Consider the following 22,842-nt stretch of genomic DNA (forward strand, 5'->3'; position numbering starts at 1 on the left):
CAAAAGAGAATGGTGGTACTCCTACATCTGCTGCTGCAGCAGAGCAAAGCGGGGAGCAGCTGGAACAGGAGGCCAAGGAGCGGGGCACCATGGCATCATGTTTGTGTGCAAAACCAAGAACAAACTTCAGCGAGAATTGGATGATCTGATGGTGGACCTGGACCACCAGAGGCAAATTATGTCTCATATAGAGAAATACGGCTCGGCCCAATATGCCGAAAAACATGATCGAGCTGAGGCTGATGCTCTGGAGAAGGAGACCAAAGCCCTCTCCTTGGTTAGAGCCCTTGAAGAAGCGCTTGAGGAGCGAGGTGAATGTGAGAGGCTGAACAACCAACCCAGAGCAGAGATGGAGGATCTCATGAGCTCAAAGGATGACGTCGGGAAGAACGTCTATGAGTTGGAGAAGACTAAGGTTGACGAGTTAGAGGCAAGAGCTTCTCGAGATGACAGGTTGGCTCAATCAAAGGAAAATGAGAAACCTGAAGAGGAGCATCCTCTGAAAGATTCCAAGAAGTCAGAGCCTGTTAAGAATGGACCTGAAGATGGTGGCACTGCACTGCCGGCCGAGGCAGAAAAGATGGAAGAAGTTTCTTCTGAAGAAGTTGATGAAGCAGATGTGGAGGCAAAAGTCAAGAGATTCATGGCAGTGAGTAGCCAGGACCGGGTCATGAAAGATGCACACTCTGCTGTCAATGCCTTCCAGAAAGCCAGCGGTCTGCTGGGGAAGAAATTTGAGGAGACAGACGGCCAGCATGCAGATGTTGTCTACTACTGTGAGATGGCTCTCCTAGAGCCTGCCCGAAAGGAGAACAATGTCCTGGGTGACCCTCTGGAGGGAATGCCATAAGATGAAGAGTCTGATGAGGACCCCGGTGTCTCCAGTCCAGTACCTCCAACCTTGATGATAAAGAGGAGGGGTTAAGAATGCAAGTATATGATGCCGTGTCCGAGGAGGATGAGAAGGCTAACAAACTGAATAAAGACTCAAAGGCTGAAGAAGCTAAGGCCGATGAGTTGGAGTGGGAGAGATTCTCGGATGCTCCAGAGACCAAAGATAAGGCGGAAGAAGAGTCGGCCGAAGTGGGCAGAGCTACTGAAGAAGCAGAAGACTCTGAAACTGAAGCCAAACCTGAGCTAAACCCTGTGGGGAGTAAAGAAAAATGAGAAGTGTTATCTGTTGATAGAAGAAAGAAACAAAGCGAGTGTGAACACCAGGTGACACCAGAGCGGCTAAAGGCTGGTATAAAACTGACCAGCTGGATCTCCAACAAAAGGAGGAGGCGGGAGCTCCCCGTGGAAAACATTGCGGAAGTTAGAGGTCGTGGACCTAAGAAGAAATCTGGAAAAGGAGCAAGCCAGAAAGCTAAGAAAAAGTTCTCCAGCAAAGAGGAGAAGGAGGAGTCCCTTAGACACTGTCTGTTAGGTAGAAAGTCAGTGTTTATGAAAAACCAAGCTCTGCTAGCCTGGGGGTGGCAGAATAGAGAGAAATATGTGACACTGACCAAATCTTCCAGAGGGCATGGTACGATGTGGGAAAATCCCCAGACCTACAGTCTGAAGAAGGGGGGGGGAGGATATATGGTAATGTGAACAGTGCTGGAAGGTGTGTTGTCCCACTTCAGGTACCTCAGATGGGTGAGACAGATAAAATCCAGAGAGTGGCAGTAGTCTCAGCAAAGCATAGTTTGCTGAGACATTTTTGTATACATTTTCTGGGCTGGATTTTACTTGGACTGGTGGGTAGGCTTGGTAGAGGGAGTTGCCAGTCCACACCCTTCCAGTACGGGTTTTCCTTTCTACCTGAGGTGATCGCAGGTGAGGCCTGCTGTAATCAGGCTGGCATAAAGCGCCTCAGAGTAGGTCAGTCTGAGGAGGGAGAAGTCTGTGTGTGATACTGGAGCAGAGGCTCTGTGTGTGGTCTCAGTCAGGAGGACTGAGGCGCCACAAGGCTAGGCGAAGCCTGATCTCTCCCCTGTGTGGACTGATGCTTTATGAGTGGAACCTGCTAAGGCTTGGAGCCTGAGACCCTGACACTAAGCGGTACTTAGAGGTGAGTCAGGGAAACCTATATGTTTAGGTAGAGCCCAGACGGGCAGGAGTTTATTTTGTAAAGCTGTTTATGTTTACGCAGACGTGCCGCAATAAAACACAGTTTTGGCCCTTAAAGGGGTTCTGCACTTTCATTTAACTGATGATCTTTCCTCTGGATAGATCATCAGCTTCTGATCGGCGGGGGTCCGACACACAGGACCCCTGCCGATCAGCTGTTTGAGAAGGCAGCGGCTAAGCTCTGGTCACTTCAATGGAGCTTAGCCGCGCCCACGCTAGTTGATACTAGTCGTGACTTTAGTGGGCCGGCGGTAAACAGTGAGAAGGCCGCGGCGCTGCTGGAGCGCCGCTGCCTTCTCAAACAGCTGATCGGCGGGGGTCCCAGGTGAGGAATGGTACAACATAGAGCCATAAGAATAGATGCTCCAGAATTGTTATTACACAGGGAATGCATGTAGCTATTAAAACAGGCATGTCAGGAGCAGTGAAAGGTCTTCTTTAAGTGAGATTTATGTATTCTATTTACGTGACAGAAAATGTTTAGTTGTTAGAGCTGCTACATTGTGGAATATTAACAGTGGAATGTGCTTCTTGAGTAACTTATGATGAAATTGTTTGATTGTGTAAGTTTTTTAGTTTTATAATACAAATGTAAAGCTGGTTTTGTATGTCTCATAGTGCACAAGGCTGCCATTGTAAGGTATGCTGACTGTACCTGTCTCATGGATAGGTTGTTGGCTTACAGCTTTTGTGTAATTGTTTGCTCTATGTTTTAGGTAATGAAATTGTGCGCGCAATATATGCATATTACATTGCCGATTTTTTCAATCAGGAATTTGCGAATTTATGGTGAATATTCAGCTAAAAGTTTGCCAAATATCGTGACTTTGAATATTGCCTGTGCCGCTCATCACTAGTAATAACTATGTAATATGGAGAATATGCCTCATAGGGGTTTATGTCTTCTCTTGGATCAACATGGTGAGATTATAGGTTGGACTTGATGGCCCTACTACATGTCTTTTTTCAACATTACAACTATAAAATTATGTAACTTTGTGTTTCAGTTGCTCACCACTTTCTAGATCCCTAGTGAATGAAGATGGAATCTATACCTCTCAATTATTTATGGCAAATTAAGTGGAGACAGGAAAACCCTTTAATTTCTGCCCTACCAATCTGGTATACATAGCATTATTGCTTAAGTAAAATGTTGTGTGTCATTTCTTATACAACACATCATTCTCAATATCCTACCAAAACTACAATCCACATTCTACATACAATCAGAACAAAATAATAATTTTATTATTTAAAGAATAAGCAGTGTGAAGTGATAATTTAACTATACAGGCAGTAATTTGTTCTCGCAAACCTTTGCTAACCTGTTCCTCATAGATTAAAATGTGACATTACTTCATGCTGAGAACTAGATGCAATTTAAAATTATTGTCGCTTGCAACCCCACTTTTCACCAATGCATCAATATTACAGTGCCTCCAGCTATAAGACCAAGTTCAAACAAAACATATATCTTTTTAAAGCAATGAAAAAGACAGATCTGTCACTTAAGTGAATAAATAAAACACAATAAACCTCTGTTTGTCCAACTATTTTACAGTATTTATATGGTTCACTAGTCAACATTTATTTACAGAAGAATCATTGTGCTTTTTATATTAAAGGGAATGTCCAACTTAAGGTTTATGCATACTCTTTTATCCTTTAAATTTTCTCTTTTTTTATGATCTAAATTTGGTTGTCAAAGCTGCATCCAGAAACTTAAGCAGGTGGCTGTACCCGGGGGTGAACCTAGCCTTTCTGCTGCCTGAGGCGAAAATTGAAACGATGCCCAACCCCTCCAGCCCTACTGTTTAAGGCTACCTTCACACTTGCGGTAGCTTTTTCCGGCTGGCTGTTCAGCCTGCCGGATCTGTGCTACCGCAAGTCCACCATGCTGCGGGAAGTCCGCTCCGGCCAGGATAAAACGACAGCTTGCTGCGTTTTTTTGTCCGGCCGCCTCTCGGCATGTTTGGTGAATGGAGCCGGAGCAGACTTTCAGCGGCACGGTGGACTTGCAGTAGCACGGATCCGGCAGGTTGTTCACCCGCCTGAATAGCCTGCTGGAAAAGGCTACTGAAAGTGTGAAAGTAGCCTAAGGCATACTGTGATACAGTTTAATATAGAGAGATATTTCCACATCCCTGCCACTGCCCCACTTGTCTCTAGGTCTTGTCGCCTGAGGCAGTCGCCTCACCTAGCCTCATTGGTGGTTCACCCCAGGCTGTGCCCTTACAATGCCTGTAAGAATATGCCATAACTATTGCTTGTTGTTGTACATTTCATCCCCGGACCATGCCGAATGGAGAGGATCAGCAACTGTGATCACCAGCAGTAATTTTGTGCTGTAGACTTGTCAGAGATTGGTAAACAAATTGACTGCAGGGCAGTGTATATAGTTCATGCTGCCCAAGGCGATAAGACTGAATTTGCCCTGCTAAGTTGCTTACCATTTTTTCCACTACAGATGTACCATGGTTAACTCAAATTTCTGTCACAGTTTTTGCATAAAGTCAAGCAGGCACAGAGGTAGTGTAAAAAAATAATAATAAAAAATAAAACATAAGTGATTACCTTGGTGGTGCTGCCCCCAGCAATGCGGCTCCCTGGACCCTGCATCTCCAGCGCCTAATGGCAAAAAAGGTCCTGATCTAATGTAACTCGACTAATAGAGACTTAACTTTTGGTGCATAAAATGCTACTTACAATTTCAGTTGTAGAGAAGATACCATAAGCCAGTACACTACTATGTTATAACAGAAAATAATAAAATCAACCCGAAACCGGACCTGGACTTCAGTGAAAAAGTCTGGGTTCGGGACCGGGACTTGAACTCGCAAAGTTCAGTGCAAGCCCGAACTTTGCAGTTCGGGTTCACTCATCCCTATACAAGATGCATCCTCTGTCTGGTAATATGATATATACTCACTGACAAAAAAAAATAACACACCAAGAAAGAGTGTGAATGTAATAATGATATATGTAAGTGATTACAATATTAGAGCGAAAGGATATGTTTATTGGAGAAAACTGTACAATAGAAAAGAGGCTCTAGTCCCCTGCTGGATACAAGATCAGATGCTGTTGGGCATGGAGGCATACAGTTTCCGTATGGTATCCTTCGGCACTTTTGTTCACAGATTGCACCTGGACTTGTAGATCCTGCATGCTCGTAGGTTACTGAAGCTGATCGCAGCTGGTCCCATAAGTGTTCGATTGGCTGTAAAATCTGGTGACCAGGCAACGAAGTGCTGCAATCTGCCAGAGACAGTCCTGGGAAACCCTTGCTGCATGTGGACAGGATTTAATGAGAAATGCCAGTTGGAAGCCCTGCCACAAGAGGCAACGGAGAGGGTCACTTGATGTCCTGCCCATATCACTGAGCTGTTATTGTCCCTCATATCACTATTAGGGGTGACCAACTGTCATATGCAATGGCTCCCCAGAGCGTGACATCAGCAGTTGGGGCAATGTGTCGCTCCACAGCAAAGGCAGGACTGAAGCACTCACTACGAGGCTCCATACTTGATATGATCCATAGTCAGATCTCAAACAGAATCTGGATTCATTGCTAAAGATGATACAGTTCTAGTCCTAGCAGTCCAGGTTTCTCGCTTACAAAATCACTGCAAATGAAGGCAATGGTGTCTGGCTTTCAATGTTAGGACATGTACTTGATGCTCTGACACCAAATTTCCTTCTGTTAAGCACCTGGAAATGATCCAGGCATGGACTGTGGTGTGTAATGGAGGGGTTAAAAAATAAATAAATAATTAAACTCACCTCTTCCTCTTGTTTGCGCAGCTCCGCTCATCTTCTTTCTTCTTCTTTGAGAACCTGGGAGAAAAGGACCTTTGGTGACGTCACTGCGCTCATCACATGGTCCATCACATGGTGATGGACCATGTGATGAGCGCAGTGACATCACCAACAGTCCTTTTCCTCCCAGGTCCTCAAAGAAGAACAAAGAAGATGAATCGGGCTGCCCGAACAAGTGGATGAGGTGAGTTTAATATTTTTTTTTTTAACCCCTCCATCCCTAATTTACTTAGCATTCTGTATTAAGAATGTTATTATTTTTCCTTATAACCATGTTATAAGGGAAAATGATAAAGATCGGGTCCCCATCCTGATCGTCTCCTAGCAACTATGCGTGAAAATCGCATCGCATCCGCACTTGCTTGCGGATGCTTGCGATTTTCACGCAGCCACATTCACTTCTATGGGGTCTGCGTTGCATGAAAAACGCACAATATAGAGCTTGCTGCGATTTTCACGCAACGCAAAAGTGATGCGCTAAAATCACTGCTCATGTACACAACCCCATTGAAGTGAATGGGTCCGGATTCTGTGCGGGTGCAATGTGTTCACCTCATGCATTGCACCCGCGGGGAATTCTCGCCCGTGTGAAAGGGGCCTAAAAGTGACTTTCACAGTGCCCCACCCCCTCATGGGTCACCTCCACAGTGCCCCTCTGCCTTAACAGTGACCTCCACAGCACCCCACCCCCTTAACAGCGACTTTCACAATGTCCCACTCCCATAACAATGACCTCACATCACCTAACCCCCTTAAAAGTGACCTCCACAGCACCCTGTCCCCTTAATAGTGACCTCCACAATGCCTTAATTCCCTTAACAGTGACCCATCCCCTTAACAACAAGTAGTAGTGTAGAAGCAGCACTATGCGGTCTCAGGATAATGCGTCTATATCAATGCAGCAGCCTAACCGTAGGCCCTTGATCCATCAGGCCAAATCGTATACGTGTAGCAAAGAAGATGGCTTCGGCAGCATTCCGCAATATCAAAAAATACTTTAATCGTACCTCCAGACACAAATGGCGTCCCCTTAACAGTCACCTCCCCCTTTAACAGTGACCTCTGCAACATTGCACCCCTTAACAGTGACTGCCACAGCACCCCACCTCCTTCACAGTGACCTCCACAGCACCCTGCCCCCTTAACAGTGACCTCTACAGCGCCCCATCCCCTTAACAGTGACCTCCACAACACCACCCTTAAAAGTGACCTATAACACTGAAGAAAAATGGTTGGTATGGAAACCTGGTTTAAAACTGTGTAAGTGTCAAGCTTCTTCCAGCTTCTATTGGCTAATAAGAGTTATATGACAATGCAGTTGGGATAAGAGTAAAAGACCTGTGAGCCTCTATTGGCTAATACAGGTCATGTGATGGTACCATATTTGCATTTTTTGGGGAATATCTCAAGAATGGTACGTCCTAGAGAGCTGAGATCTAGTCTAAAACCTTCCCAGACATTTGATGTAGCTATGTGCCAAATTTGGTGTCCAACAGTTCAGACGTTTGGACTTTGGATGCCTACAGAGGACAGACAGGCAAACAGATATTGATTTTTGTAATATAGATATATGGACATATATATATATATATATATATATATAATATATAGCAAGAAAATTTAGACTAAAACCTTCAGAATCACAGGTTCATATCCATGAAGCAAACGTAATTACAAAAAACAAAATGGCTGCACACCGTTATATATACAAAAATAGAGCTAAGAAATGGGGGTCATTCTAGATAAAAGTGGTACAATACCGACTATAAATGAGTATAAATGAATAATGGAAGCTCTTAGCGCACATACGTGTCGGGCCCACCTACCAGGCGTCAAGGTGGCTTCCGCAGATGGGTCCCTATCACTAAATATACTGCCTCAATTTGGACTTACTTAAGCCTACAATATTCAGGGCAGTGTAGGAAGCAGCTACAAACGTACTCTGCTCAGAAGTCCCAGGTAGATGGGCGTGTCTAGTCTAAAAGGGGTGTCACCCCCAATATATTGCAAGAAAATTTTGACTAAAACCTTCAGAATCACAGGTGCATATCCATGAAGCAAACATAATTACAAAAAACAAAATGGCTGCACACCGATATATATACAAACAATAGAGCTAAGAAATGGGGGTCATTCTAGATAAAAGTGGTACAATACCGACTATAAATAAGTATAAATGAATAATGGAATATCACTCTAGAGCTTTAAAATTAAAGCAAAAAACTCACAGAAAAAGTGGCCTAAACGGGTGGAAATGCTCCAAACCCAGACACTGTAGCGCGTCTATAACCGGGTGAGCAATTCCTCCACATGCGGTCCGCAGACAACAGCAATCCCCAGCAAAAAATGCGTACAATAGAGGATGCTGGTGCAGACCGCATGCATCACAAGGACATCTTACACAAAATTATACATTGTGCAGATGAAAAAATATATATACACACAAATCACTGCAGAAAATGCACCAAAATGATACGCAACTGACAATACTAGCTAATTCCTCAAGCCGATGTTAAAAGCTGAGAACTTTGCCAATATCTTCCAGTCAGGAACATATCGGACACGTCATGGTGTCTCAGCACGCATGGGGTCCTACCATTACCTACCATTCATTTTGTTGGTAACATTCTTTTGCACCTGGTAGCTTCTGTGTCACATGGTCTGTTGTGGGTGCGGCTCACAGCTTTATTTTACCTCACAATGCATTCGTGATATCACTATGTAGGCATGTGAGAGCCTGGCTGTGAGTTAATTTCTAGCATTGTTCAGACCCTGTTCACACACCACAGGCGTTTTAGTGGTAGGACCCCATGCGTGCTGAGACACCGTGGCGTGGTGCATGAGGGGCTCTGATATGTTCCTGACTGGAAGATATTGGCAAAGTTCTCAGCTTTTAACATCGGCTCGAGGAATTAGCTAGTATTGTCATTTGCGTATCATTTTGGTGCATTTTCTGCAGTGATTTGTCTTTAAAATTAAAGCCTTAAAAAAATGGTTCACCATATTTGACTATACAACTGCATATAAGGGTTGAGGAGCTCTGTCCTATTGTCTAAAAGTGTTATATTTGCATTTGTTCCACCGATCACCAATGTGACTAAGGCTGACATATTCTGACCCTTCCTAATTGTGGTGGCCAATTTAGACAGTGTGAAGTAAATTTTTTTTCCACTTTGAATCTCCAGTCCACCCCTGCACTATACTTTTCATTGCAGAGTAAATCATCATGAGAGTTATACACTATATACAGATGAAGCAGGGGTAACACACACACTCTTAACTCAAATTTCGTAACTCATTTCGTTATCTTGAAACAAAAGCCATTGAAAAGCAATTGCTTAATGCATTTAGTTTAGATAACATGTCTCATAATGCATGTGTGTTAACCCTGCTACATCCGTATATACACTCACCTAAAGAATTATTAGGAACACCATAACTAACTGCCTTTATTCTACGTGGCATTGATTCAACAAGGTGCTGATAGCATTCTTTAGAAATGTTGGCCCATATTGATAGGATAGCATCTTGCAGTTGATGGAGATTTGAGGGATGCACATCCAGGGCATGAAGCTCCCGTTCCACCACATCCCAAAGATGCTCCATTGGGTTGAGATCTGGTGACTGTGGGGACCATTTTAGTACAGTGGACTCATTGTCATGTTCAAGAAACCAATTTGAAATGATTCGAGCTTTGTGACATGGAGCATTATCCTGCTGGAAGTATGTTCTCATTCTGTTTACGCCAAATTCGGACTCTACCATTTGAATGTCTCAACAGAAATCGAGACTCATCAGACCAGGCAACATTTTTCCAGTCTTCAACAGTCCAATTTTGGTGAGCTCGTGCAAATTGTAGCCTCTTTTTCCTATTTGTAGTGGAGATGAGTGGTACCCGGTGGGGTCTTCTGCTGTTGTAGCCCATCCACCTCAAGGTTGTGCGTGTTGTGGCTTCACAAATGCTTTGCTGCATACCTCAGTTGTAACGAGTAGTTATTTCAGTCAACGTTGCTCTTCCTTCAGCTTAAATCAGTCGGCCCATTCTCCTCTGACCTCTAGCATCCAGAAGGCATTTTTGCCCACAGGACTGCCGCATACTGGATGTTTTTCCCTTTTCACACCATTCTTTGTAAACCCTAGAAATGGTTGTGCGTGAAAATCCCAGTAACTGAGCAGATTGTGAAATACTCAAACCGGCCCGTCTGGCACCAACAACCATGCCACGCTCAAAATTGCTTAAATCACCTTTCTTTCCCATTCTGACATTCAGTTTGGAGTTCAGGAGATTGTCTTGACCAGGACCCCATCCCTAAATGCATTGAAGCAACTGCCATGTGATTGGTTGACTAGATAATTGCATTAATGAGAAGTAGAAAAGGTGTTCCTAATAATTCTTTAGGTGAGTGTATATATATACATACATACACTCACCTAAAGAATTATTAGGAACACCTTTTCTATTTCTCATTAATGCAATTATCTAGTCAACCAATCACATGGCAGTTGCTTCAATACATTTAGGGATGGGGTCCTGGTCAAGACAATCTCCTGAACTCCAAACTGAATGTCAGAATGGGAAAGAAAGGTGATTTAAGCAATTTTGAGCGTGGCATGGTTGTTGGTGCCAGACGGGCCGGTCTGAGTATTTCACAATCTGCTCAGTTACTGGGATTTTCACGCACAACCATTTCTAGGGTTTACAAAGAATGGTGTGAAAAGGGAAAAACATCCAGTATGCGGCAGTCCTGTGGGCAAAAATGCCTTCTGGATGCTAGAGGTCAGAGGAAAATGGGCCGACTGATTTAAGCTGATAGAAGAGCAACGTTGACTGAAATAACCACTCGTTACAACTGAGGTATGCAGCAAAGCATTTGTGAAGCCACAACACGCACAACCTTGAGGTGGATGGGCTACAACAGCAGAAGACCCCACCGGGTACCACTCATCTCCACTACAAATAGGAAAAAGAGGCTACAATTTGCACGAGCTCACCAAAATTGGACTGTTGAAGACTGGAAAAATGTTGCCTGGTCTGATGAGTCTCGATTTCTGTTGAGACATTCAAATGGTAGAGTCCGAATTTGGCATAAACAGAATGAGAACATGTATCCATCCTCTGATGGCTACTTCCAGCAGGATAATGCTCCATGTCACAAAGCTCGAATCATTTCAAATTGGTTTCTTGAACATGACAATGAGTTCACTGTACTAAAATGGTCCCCACAGTCACCAGATCTCAACCCAATGGAGCATCTTTGGGATGTGGTGGAACGGGAGCTTCGTGCCCTGGATGTGCATCCCTCAAATCTCCATCAACTGCAAGATGCTATCCTATCAATATGGGCCAACATTTCTAAAGAATGCTATCAGCACTTTGTTGAATCAATGCCACGTAGAATTAAGGCAGTTCTGAAGGCAAAAGGGGTCCAACACCGTATTAGTATGGTGTTCCTAATAATTCTTTAGGTGAGTGTATATATATAGTGAAAAAATAAAAATAGAGCAGCACTCCAAAGTAGCAGTAAAAAATGATATCTTTATTCACCCATAGGTGACGCGACATTTCGGCTCCAACCTGAAGCCTTTCTCAAGCAATGTAAACTTTCCAAAGTGAGCATATATAGTGAGAGGAAGTGACATCATCACATCAAAAAAAGGTGTTTACAAATTAACCAGCAATTAACCCATGCTGGCATGTGCAATAATAAATACATCCAAATATTACAATTGTTTCAAAGAATCTTGTGTAACTGTCACAGTCGTTACCTCTGGCTGTGACCTTCCGTCCTTGCTCGTTCGGCGCTCCTCGCTGAAGTTCTGTTTCTGTGTATTTGTGGTTCTTTATGGGTTAACTCCCCTGTGTGCCTATTAAGAGTTAATCCTCTGTCTGCTCCATGGGTGTGGTCTCTCTGCTGCACCCATGGAACCTGTATATAAGGCTGAGGTTTCCTCAGTTCTGGGTCAGCTCTCCTGGTGTGTGTTGTCTGTCCTGTTCCTGGTTTGTACTCTCTCCCATGCTGCTGACCCATGGGATCTGTGTCTGTCTGTGCTCTGTGAGTTTCCCTACTTGTTCATTTGCGTCCTTTTTCCTGTCTTTCTGTTCTACCAGTTATGTTTTAGTTACTTTGTGTTTATTCTGATGTCTGTGTTCAGCAAGCCTTTGTAGCAGAGTGGCATGACAAGGCCATGCAGATTACTACTGGTGGAGCAAGTCCTTCTCTGCTCATTGCCACTCCTGCTCCCTTGTGTGAACTCCTGCTCGTATTATTAGTTCCCCTGTTTTGTATTCATATGTCTGTGTTCAGCTAGCCTTTGCAGCAGAGTGGCATGACAAGGCCATGCAGTTTACTACTGGTGGAGCAAGTCCTTCTCTGCTCATTGCCACTCCTGCTCCCTTGCATGAACTCCTGCTTGTGTTATTATTTGCCCTGTTTTGTATTTACCTGTATGTTATGTATGCCTATGTGCCGTCGGTACCTTCTGGTACCTGTTGTCCATTCGCTCCTGCTGTCACTGTCTAGGTCACGCTCCAGAGTGGACCCTGGCAACTTCCTGCGGCTAAGTCTAACCCTACCATCTAGGGCTCTAGTGAAAACCAGGAGTTGCTTAGTCATGCCCCTCTGGAGTATTACTAGACAGTGGCGCAGTGGGGGTTTTCTCCCACTGTGCTGACGGTACATAGAGCTCATGTTTTCTCTGTGCTGACTTTCATGTTTTTGTTTGTGCAATAAACTCTTATGTGTCTGTACCTGATTTCCGTTTATTGCTTGACGACGCGGTGGTCTCTCCTGGGACCTCCAACTCGTGACAGTAACAAATTCATAACATCATGTAGAAAGAGCAATACAGTAAATGTCAATACATAATTGGTACAAAATCAATGTGTACATAAAGTGCTACAAAATTACCCCTCCTTAAATGGCTAAAAACATTTATTCCAGTTCATTTGTGTGTGGAAAAAACCGGAACACATAATGGTGGGCGTAGGTGAAAGCACACGCCAAGGCAACTTACACAACCCCATTGCAGATTGACCACTATACACGGCATCTCCGATCCTCCAGTGCGCATGCTCCAGGCGGCGCATCATATCAGTATCATATAGCACCGTCATAATGACCATGCGCATGCGCAGTATTCAGCATTCCTCCACAGTCGCCATCTTGGAAGAGGTAAAACACAGGCGAAGCACAACTATGACATAGCGTCCCCACCTGTGTAAATACCATTCAAACCATGGCGATATCATACTATTCACACATAAAACACGCTGTTGCTAATAGGATCACCTGCGCCAACAAAAGTTACCGTGAGGTACCAATTGTTGAATCATACACAGGTCCCTGGTCCTTCACCACCACAATCTATATGTCCGAATAGAAAGGGAAAGAGAGAAAAGGTAATTATACATATATCCTCCATATATTGTAATACAATAGTTACATTACAACCTAACCCTAGGATAAAGACATAAACGCACATACAATTAGACCGGGCAAGCTGCCCTCCAAATACCTATCCTAAATTAAAGTCTGCATTAAGGCCATGTGGTCTTAAAGAATTAAGGGTATATATCCACCATATTTCTTTTTTCTTTAATAATGAAACCCTATTGCCCCCCTCCTGGGCATTGGTACACAATCAATAAGCCAGCATTTGAGATCTCTTTCTTTGTGATTGAGATCTGTCATATATCTTCTATATGAAAAAGAATCTTCACATAAAAGAGAGGATAAAAAAATATAAATATATATTATCCTTCAGGCGGACATAAAAAACGCCTCTAAGTTCTTTTTATCAAGTATCTTAATTTGATTTGTGCAAGCAGTGAAACAAAGGAACAATTGTATGTGCAAAAATATATTTGTTTATTATAAAAACAAAGAATATAAAAACAATACAACTGCAAAACAAATGATGAAGTTACAACGTAACATCCGAAATGTACCACACGGTGGTGTTAACACACCCCTATCTGATCAGCACAGTATGATTTATTGATTCATGACAACCAGTGTCATACTTTTAACAAACGGGCTCATGTACCAAGAAAAACTAAGGATCTTCTGTTATCAAACAGGCTATAACAATAAAATACGGATTTACAGGAAAATAACTGTTGTCCCTTGACTCTGTTTTCCTATGACCAATCAAAAATATATGATATTAATATGATAAAATATTCAACTCGGCAATCAGACTAGGGAAAATAACTTTCCAAAGGGTTAGTCCTCTTTTCAAATAATGTCAGATCTTCCATTAACAATATGCATCTTTGTTAAGAGAATAATCAGCATTATGGAGGCACCTAACACTATATATTCCCACAATATGGGAACTCTTGGCTATATACCGAGAGAAATATCTTATTAATATCACGAGTAGTAAACAAAATATACGTTACCGGGTCAAAGGTAGACAGAGTTCAGATGGGACCAGTTCTGAAGAACTTTCCTAGTAATCCAAAAAGAATAATCCAAGTTTCTTCTGGTAAAGTTTTTCTTCTTGATTGAATGAATGGATGGATCAATGGATATATGGATCTTCTTCTCTAGCTCTTTTTTTTTTCTTGCTAACTTTTTATGCTACCCCGCACACGAGTAATTATTCCCCCCTTATCTAAGAATCATCCCCTTTAGATTATGGATTCCCAATCAGGTAGGGTGGGTGTATTCGCATGCTAATAACCTCATGACGTTATCTCAACTCCTAATATGGTATAGGACAAATAATGAAATAATATAATGTTGCCCATCTGCTTCCAGATGGCACTGCGGTACTGTAGGTGAACATCCCAACTTTTAAGCATTAAAATTAAATATATAATAATATGTTTACAGGACCTCGTTGACCTTTCCATATAAATCATTGAGGAAGGTCTTTTCCTGACACTTTTAATTACCTATATCCTGGACTTGTTGGAGTTGACTGTCTTCTCCTATCTTTTTGAAATATAGGTTGACTTGGTGAAAGTTTTATATAGCGGCTTTGATGCTTGGCATTGGAACTTGTACATTTCACTTATCTACGTCCATGAATAACTATTATTTTGAAATGGCATTTACTTCTCCCAGAAACCCAATTAACTTAAACTTACTTTGTTTATGTACCTTCTAAATGGTAAATACATGGTATAACATATATATAAATCGATACATTGTTACACATAGATAACACATTATATGAATTATTGATTAACATATGTTGTAAACTAAATATACCATGCAAAGATATATATAATATAATTATGAATATATAAATTGAACCTCTTATAGCAGGTGTGCCCCAAGTATATGAGTTCCTTATCAAGTAACCTTGTTCCCTCCAGACAGACATGTTTTAGGGAGTTGGCATACTCCTTACAGATGGTCTCATATCTTTAGCAATAACTTTTAATAGAATGTCCGTTTATGTAGACTGAACTTGCCATGAACTCATCTTGGCTTCCTCAGCCACATAATACAGGGAGTGCAGAATTATTAGGCAAGTTGTATTTTTGAGGATTAATTTTATTATTGAACAACAACCATGTTCTCAATGAACCCAAAAAACTCATTAATATCAAAGCTGAATATTTTTGGAAGTAGTTTTTAGTTTGTTTTTAGTTTTAGCTATTTTAGGGGGATATCTGTGTGTGCAGGTGACTATTACTGTGCAACTTAACAAAAAACAAATATATACCAATTTCAATTATTTATTTTTACCAGTGAAACCAATATAACATCTCAACATTCACAAATATACATTTCTGACATTCAAAAACAAATCAGTGACCAATATAGCCACATTTCTTTGCAAGGACACTCAAAAGCCTGCCATCCATGGATTCTGTCAGTGTTTTGATCTGTTCACCATCAACATTGCGTGCAGCAGCATCCACAGCCTCCCAGACCCTGTTCAGAGAGGTGTACTGTTTTCCCTCCTTGTAAATCTCACATTTGATGATGGACCACAGGTTCTCAATGGGGTTCAGATCAGGTGAACAAGTAGGCCATGTCATTAGATTTTCTTCTTTTATACCCTTTCTTGCCAGCCACGCTGTGGAGTACTTGGACGCGTGTGATGGAGCATTGTCCTGCATGAAAATCATGTTTTTCTTGAAGGATGAAGACTTCTTCCTGTACCACTGCTTGAAGAAGGTGTCTTCCAGAAACTGGCATTAGGACTGGGAGTTGAGCTTGACTACATCCTCAACCCGAAAAGGCCCCACAAGCTCATCTTTGATGATACCAGCCCAAACCAGTACTCCACCTCCACCTTGCTGGCGTCTGAGTCGGACTGGAGCTCTCTGCCCTTTACCAATCCAGCCACGGGCCCATCCATCTGGCCCATCAAGACTCACTCTCATTTCATCAGTCCATAAAACCTTAGAAAAATCAGTCTTGAGATATTTCTTGGCCCAGTCTTGACGTTTCAGCTTGTGTGTCTTGTTCAGTGGTGGTCGTCTTTCAGCCTTTCTTACGTTGGCCATGTCTCTGAGTATTGCACACCTTGTGCTTTTGGGCACTCCAGTGATGTTGCAGCTCTGAAATATGGCCAAACTGGTGGCAAGTGGCATCTTGGCTAGGGATGAGCGAACCCGAACTGTATAGTTCGGGTTCGTACCGAATTTTGGGGTGTCCGTGACACGGACCCGAACCCGAACATTTTCGTAAAAGTCCGGGTTCGAGTTCGGTGTTCGGCGCTTTCTTGGCGCTTTTTGAAAGGCTGCAAAGCAGCCAATCAACAAGCGTCATACTACTTGGCCCAAGAGGCCATCACAGCCATGCCTACTATTGGCATGGCTGTGATTGGCCAGTGCACCATGTGACCCAGCCTCTATTTAAGCTGCAGTCACGTAGCGCCGCACATCAGTCTGCTATGATCAGTATAGGGAGAGGTTGCAGCTGCGACGTTAGGGCGAGATTAGGCAGATTAACTCCTCCAAAAGACTTCATTCTGTGATCGATCTGCAGCTGTGGATCATTGAAGTGCTATTATTGACTTGCTCACTTTTTTGAGGCTGCCCAGAGCGTTTTTAGATCACTTTTTTTCTGGGGTGATCGGCGGCCATTTTGTGACTTGTGGTGCGCCAGCACGAGCTATCACCAAGTGTATTTAACCATCGATAGTGTAGTTATTTTGTGCTATATCCTACATCAGCTGCAGGCTGAGCCTGTGTCACCGAAGTGCATTTAACCATCAACAGTCTGGTTATTTTTTGGCCATATACTACATCAGCTGCAGGCTGAGCCTGTGTCACCCAAGTGCATTTAACCATCAACAGTCTGATTATTTTTTGGCCATATACTACATCAGCTGCAGGCTGAGCCTGTGTCACCCAAGTGCATTTAACCATCAACAGTGTGGTTATTTTTTGGCCATATATTACATCAGGGGCAAGTTGAGCCTGTCACCCAGCGCCTAAAAAATAGACCTGACATTTCTATTCAACCAAATATGCACAGTTTTAGCTGGTCAAGTTATTTGTAGTGACCGTAAAAGCAGACTTTTTGTTCTGGGTTGAAAAAGCATTTCCAAATTTGCCATTCTGAAAATAACTAGTTTGTGGTATTTGAGGCCTACTTGAAATCTATCCCAAAAAGAAAATCTTACATTGAAGGTATTGATAGTGTCATTCAGAAAAACCTAAGACACACGCTAGCGTGCTGATAGAAGTGTCATTCTGTGATTAAACCTATAACTGTCACACAGCGCAAAAAAAAACAGGTCTCACATCTCTATTCAACCAAATCTGCACAGTTTTAGCTGGTCAAGTTATTTGTAGTGACCGTAAAAGCAGACTTTTTGTTCTGGGTTGAAAAAGCATTCCCAAATTTGCCATTCTGAAAATAACTAGTTTGTGGTATTTGAGGCCTACTTGAAATCTATCCCAAAAAGAAAATCTTACATTGAAGGTATTGATAGTGTCATTCAGAAAAACCTAAGACACACGCTAGCGTGCTGATAGAAGTGTCATTCTGTGATTAAACCTATAACTGTCACACAGCGCAAAAAAAAACAGGTCTCACATCTCTATTCAACCAAATCTGCACACTTTTAGCTGGTCAAGTTATTTGTAGTGACCGTAAAAGCAGACTTTTTGTTCTGGGTTGAAAAAGCATTCCCAAATTTGCCATTCTGAAAATAACTAGTTTGTGGTATTTGAGGCCTACTTGAAATCTATCCCAAAAAGAAAATCTTACATTGAAGGTATTGATAGTGTCATTCAGAAAAACCTAAGACACACGCTAGCGTGCTGATAGAAGTGTCATTCTGTGATTAAACCTATAACTGTCACACAGCGCAAAAAAAAAACAGGTCTCACATCTCTATTCAACCAAATCTGCACAGTTTTAGCTGGTCAAGTTATTTGTAGTGACCGTAAAAGCAGACTTTTTGTTCTGGGTTGAAAAAGCATTCCCAAATTTGCCATTCTGAAAATAACTAGTTTGTGGTATTTGAGGCCTACTTGAAATCTATCCCAAAAAGAAAATCTTACATTAAAGGTATTGATAGTGTCATTCAGAAAAACCTAAGACACACACTAGCGTGCTGATAGAAGTGTCATTCTGTGATTAAACCTATAACTGTCACACAGCGCAAAAAAAAACCGGTCTCACATCTCTATTCAACCAAATCTGCACAGTTTTAGCTGGTCAAGTTATTTGTAGTGACCGTAAAAGCAGACTTTTTGTTCTGGGTTGAAAAAGCATTCCCAAATTTGCCATTCTGAAAATAACTAGTTTGTGGTATTTGAGGCCTACTTGAAATCTATCCCAATAAGAAAATCTTACATTGAAGGTATTGATAGTGTCATTCAGAAAAACCTAAGACACACGCTAGCGTGCTGATAGAAGTGTCATTCTGTGATTAAACCTATAACTGTCACACAGCGCAAAAAAAAACAGGTCTCACATCTCTATTCAACCAAATCTGCACAGTTTTAGCTGGTTAAGTTATTTGTAGTGACCGTAAAAGCAGACTTTTTGTTCTGGGTTGAAAAAGCATTCCCAAATTTGCCATTCTGAAAATAACTAGTTTGTGGTATTTGAGGCCTACTTGAAATCTATACCAAAAAGAAAATCTTACATTGAAGGTATTGATAGTGTCATTCAGAAAAACCTAAGACACACGCTAGCGTGCTGATAGAAGTGTCATTCTGTGATTAAACCTATAACTGTCACACAGCGCAAAAAAAAAACAGGTCTCACATCTCTATTCAACCAAATCTGCACAGTTTTAGCTGGTCAAGTTATTTGTAGTGACCGTAAAAGCAGACTTTTTGTTCTGGGTTGAAAAAGCATTCCCAAATTTGCCATTCTGAAAATAACTAGTTTGTGGTATTTGAGGCCTACTTGAAATCTATCCCAAAAAGAAAATCTTACATTGAAGGTATTGATAGTGTCATTCAGAAAAACCTAAGACACACGCTAGCGTGCTGATAGAAGTGTCATTCTGTGATTAAACCTATAACTGTCACACAGCGCAAAAAAAAACAGGTCTCACATCTCTATTCAACCAAATCTGCACAGTTTTAGCTGGTCAAGTTATTTGTAGTGACCGTAAAAGCAGACTTTTTGTTCTGGGTTGAAAAAGCATTCCCAAATTTGCCATTCTGAAAATAACTAGTTTGTGGTATTTGAGGCCTACTTGAAATCTATCCCAAAAAGAAAATCTTACATTGAAGGTATTGATAGTGTCATTCAGAAAAACCTAAGACACACGCTAGCGTGCTGATAGAAGTGTCATTCTGTGATTAAACCTATAACTGTCACACAGCGCAAAAAAAAACAGGTCTCACATCTCTATTCAACCAAATCTGCACAGTTTTAGCTGGTCAAGTTATTTGTAGTGACCGTAAAAGCAGACTTTTTGTTCTGGGTTGAAAAAGCATTCCCAAATTTGCCATTCTGAAAATAACTAGTTTGTGGTATTTGAGGCCTACTTGAAATCTATCCCAAAAAGAAAATCTTACATTGAAGGTATTGATAGTGTCATTCAGAAAAACCTAAGACACACGCTAGCGTGCTGATAGAAGTGTCATTCTGTGATTAAACCTATAACTGTCACACAGCGCAAAAAAAAACAGGTCTCACATCTCTATTCAACCAAATCTGCACAGTTTTAGCTGGTCAAGTTATTTGTAGTGACCGTAAAAGCAGACTTTTTGTTCTGGGTTGAAAAAGCATTCCCAAATTTGCCATTCTCAAAATAACTAGTTTGTGGTATTTGAGGCCTACTTGAAATCTATCCCAAAAAGAAAATCTTACATTGAAGGTATTAATAGTGTCATTCAGAAAAACCTAAGACACACGCTAGCGTGCTGATAGAAGTGTCATTCTGTGATTAAACCTATAACTGTCACCCAGCGCAAAAAAAAACAGGTCTCACATCTCTATTCAACCAAATCTGCACAGTTTTAGCTGGTCAAGTTATTTGTAGTGACCGTAAAAGCAGACTTTTTGTTCTGGGTTGAAAAAGCATTCCCAAATTTGCCATTCTGAAAATAACTAGTTTGTGGTATTTGAGGCCTACTTGAAATCTATCCCAAAAAGAAAATCTTACATTGAAGGTATTGATAGTGTCATTCAGAAAAACCTAAGACACACGCTAGCGTGCTGATAGAAGTGTCATTCTGTGATTAAACCTATAACTGTCACACAGCGCAAAAAAAAACAGGTCTCACATCTCTATTCAACCAAATCTGCACAGTTTTAGCTGGTCAAGTTATTTGTAGTGACCGTAAAAGTAGACTTTTTGTTCTGGGTTGAAAAAGCATTCCCAAATTTGCCATTCTCAAAATAACTAGTTTGTGGTATTTGAGGCCTACTTGAAATCTATCCCAAAAAGAAAATCTTACATTGAAGGTATTGATAGTGTCATTCAGAAAAACCTAAGACACACGCTAGCGTGCTGATAGAAGTGTCATTCTGTGATTAAACCTATAACTGTCACACAGCGCAAAAAAAAAACAGGTCTCACATCTCTATTCAACCAAATCTGCACAGTTTTAGCTGGTCAAGTTATTTGTAGTGACCGTAAAAGCAGACTTTTTGTTCTGGGTTGAAAAAGCATTCCCAAATTTGCCATTCTCAAAATTGTGGTGAACGGGAACAATGAGGAAAACATCTAATAAGGGACGCGGACGTGGACATGGTCGTGGTGGTGTTAGTGGACCCTCTGGTGCTGGGAGAGGACGTGGCCTTTCTGCCACAGCCACACGTCCTAGTGAACCAACTACCTCAGGTCCCAGTAGCCAGAAGAATTTACAGCGATATTTGGTGGGGCCCAATGCCGTTCTAAGGATGGTAAGGCCTGAGCAGGTACAGGCATTAGTCAATTGGGTGGCCGACAGTGGATCCAGCACGTTCACATTATCTCCCACCCAGTCTTCTGCAGAAAGCGCACAGATGGCGCATGAAAACCAAGCCCATCGGTCTGTCACATCACCCCCATGCATATCAGGGAAACTGTCTGAGCCTCAAGTTATGAAGCAGTCTCTTATGCTGTTTGAAGACTCTGCTGCCAGGGTTTCCCAAGGGCATCCACCTAGCCCTTCCCCAGGGGTGGAAGAGATAGAATGCACTAACGCACAACCACTTATTTTTCCTGATGATGAGGACATGGGAATACCACCTCAGCACGTCTCTGATGATGACGAAACACAGGTGCCAACTGCTGCGTCTTTCTGCAGTGTGCAGACTGAACAGGAGGTCAGGGATCAAGACTGGGTGGAAGACGATGCAGGGGACGATGAGGTCCTAGACCCCACATGGAATGAAGGTCGTGCCACTGACTTTCACAGTTCGGAGGAAGAGGCAGTGGTGAGACCGAGCCAACAGCGTAGCAAAAGAGGGAGCAGTGGGCAAAATCAGAACACCCGCCGCCAAGAGACTCCGCCTGCTACTGACCGCCGCCATCTGGGACCGAGCACCCCAAAGGCAGCTTCAAGGAGTTCCCTGGCATGGCACTTCTTCAAACAATGTGCTGACGACAAGACCCGAGTGGTTTGCACGCTGTGCCATCAGAGCCTGAAGCGAGGCATTAACGTTCTGAACCTTAGCACAACCTGCATGACCAGGCACCTGCATGCAAAGCATGAACTGCAGTGGAGTAAACACCTTAAAAACAAAGAAGTCACTCAGGCTCCCCCTGCTTCCTCATCTGCTGCTGCCGCCTCGGCCTATTCTGCTGCTGCCGCCGCCTTGGCCTCTAGAGGAATGTTGGCACCTGCCGCCCAGCAAACATGGGATGTACCACCAACACCACCACCTGCGTCACCAAGCATCTTAACCATGTCACACGGCAGCGTTCAGCTCTCCATCTCACAAACATTTGAGAGAAAGCGTAAATTCCCACCTAGCCACCCTCGATCCCTGGCCCTGAATGCCAGCATTTCTAAACTACTGGCCTATGAAATGCTGTCATTTAGGCTGGTGGACACACACAGCTTCAAACAGCTCATGTCACTTGCTGTCCCACAGTATGTTGTTCCCAGCCGCCACTACTTCTCCAAGAGAGCCGTGCCTTCCCTGCACAAACAAGTGTCCGATAAAATCAAGTGTGCACTGCGCAACGCCATCTGTGGCAAGGTCCACCTAACCACAGATACGTGGACCAGTAAGCACGGCCAGGGACGCTATATCTCCCTAACTGCACACTGGGTAAATGTAGTGGCGGCTGGGCCCCAGGCGGAGAGCTGTTTGGCGCACGTCCTTCCGCCGCCAAGGATCGCAGGGCAACATTCTTTGCCTCCTGTCTCCTCCTCCTCCTACTCAGCTTCCTCCTCCTCTTCTTCCACCTGCTCATCCAGTCAGCCACACACCTTCACCACCAACTTCAGCACAGCACGGGGTAATTCTGAAACTCATATGTTTGGGGGACAGGCCCCACACCGCACAGGAGTTGTGGCGGGGTATAGAACAACAG

Source organism: Bufo bufo, chromosome 1 (assembly GCF_905171765.1).
Source record: "Bufo bufo chromosome 1, aBufBuf1.1, whole genome shotgun sequence".
Classification (NCBI taxonomy): domain Eukaryota; kingdom Metazoa; phylum Chordata; class Amphibia; order Anura; family Bufonidae; genus Bufo; species Bufo bufo.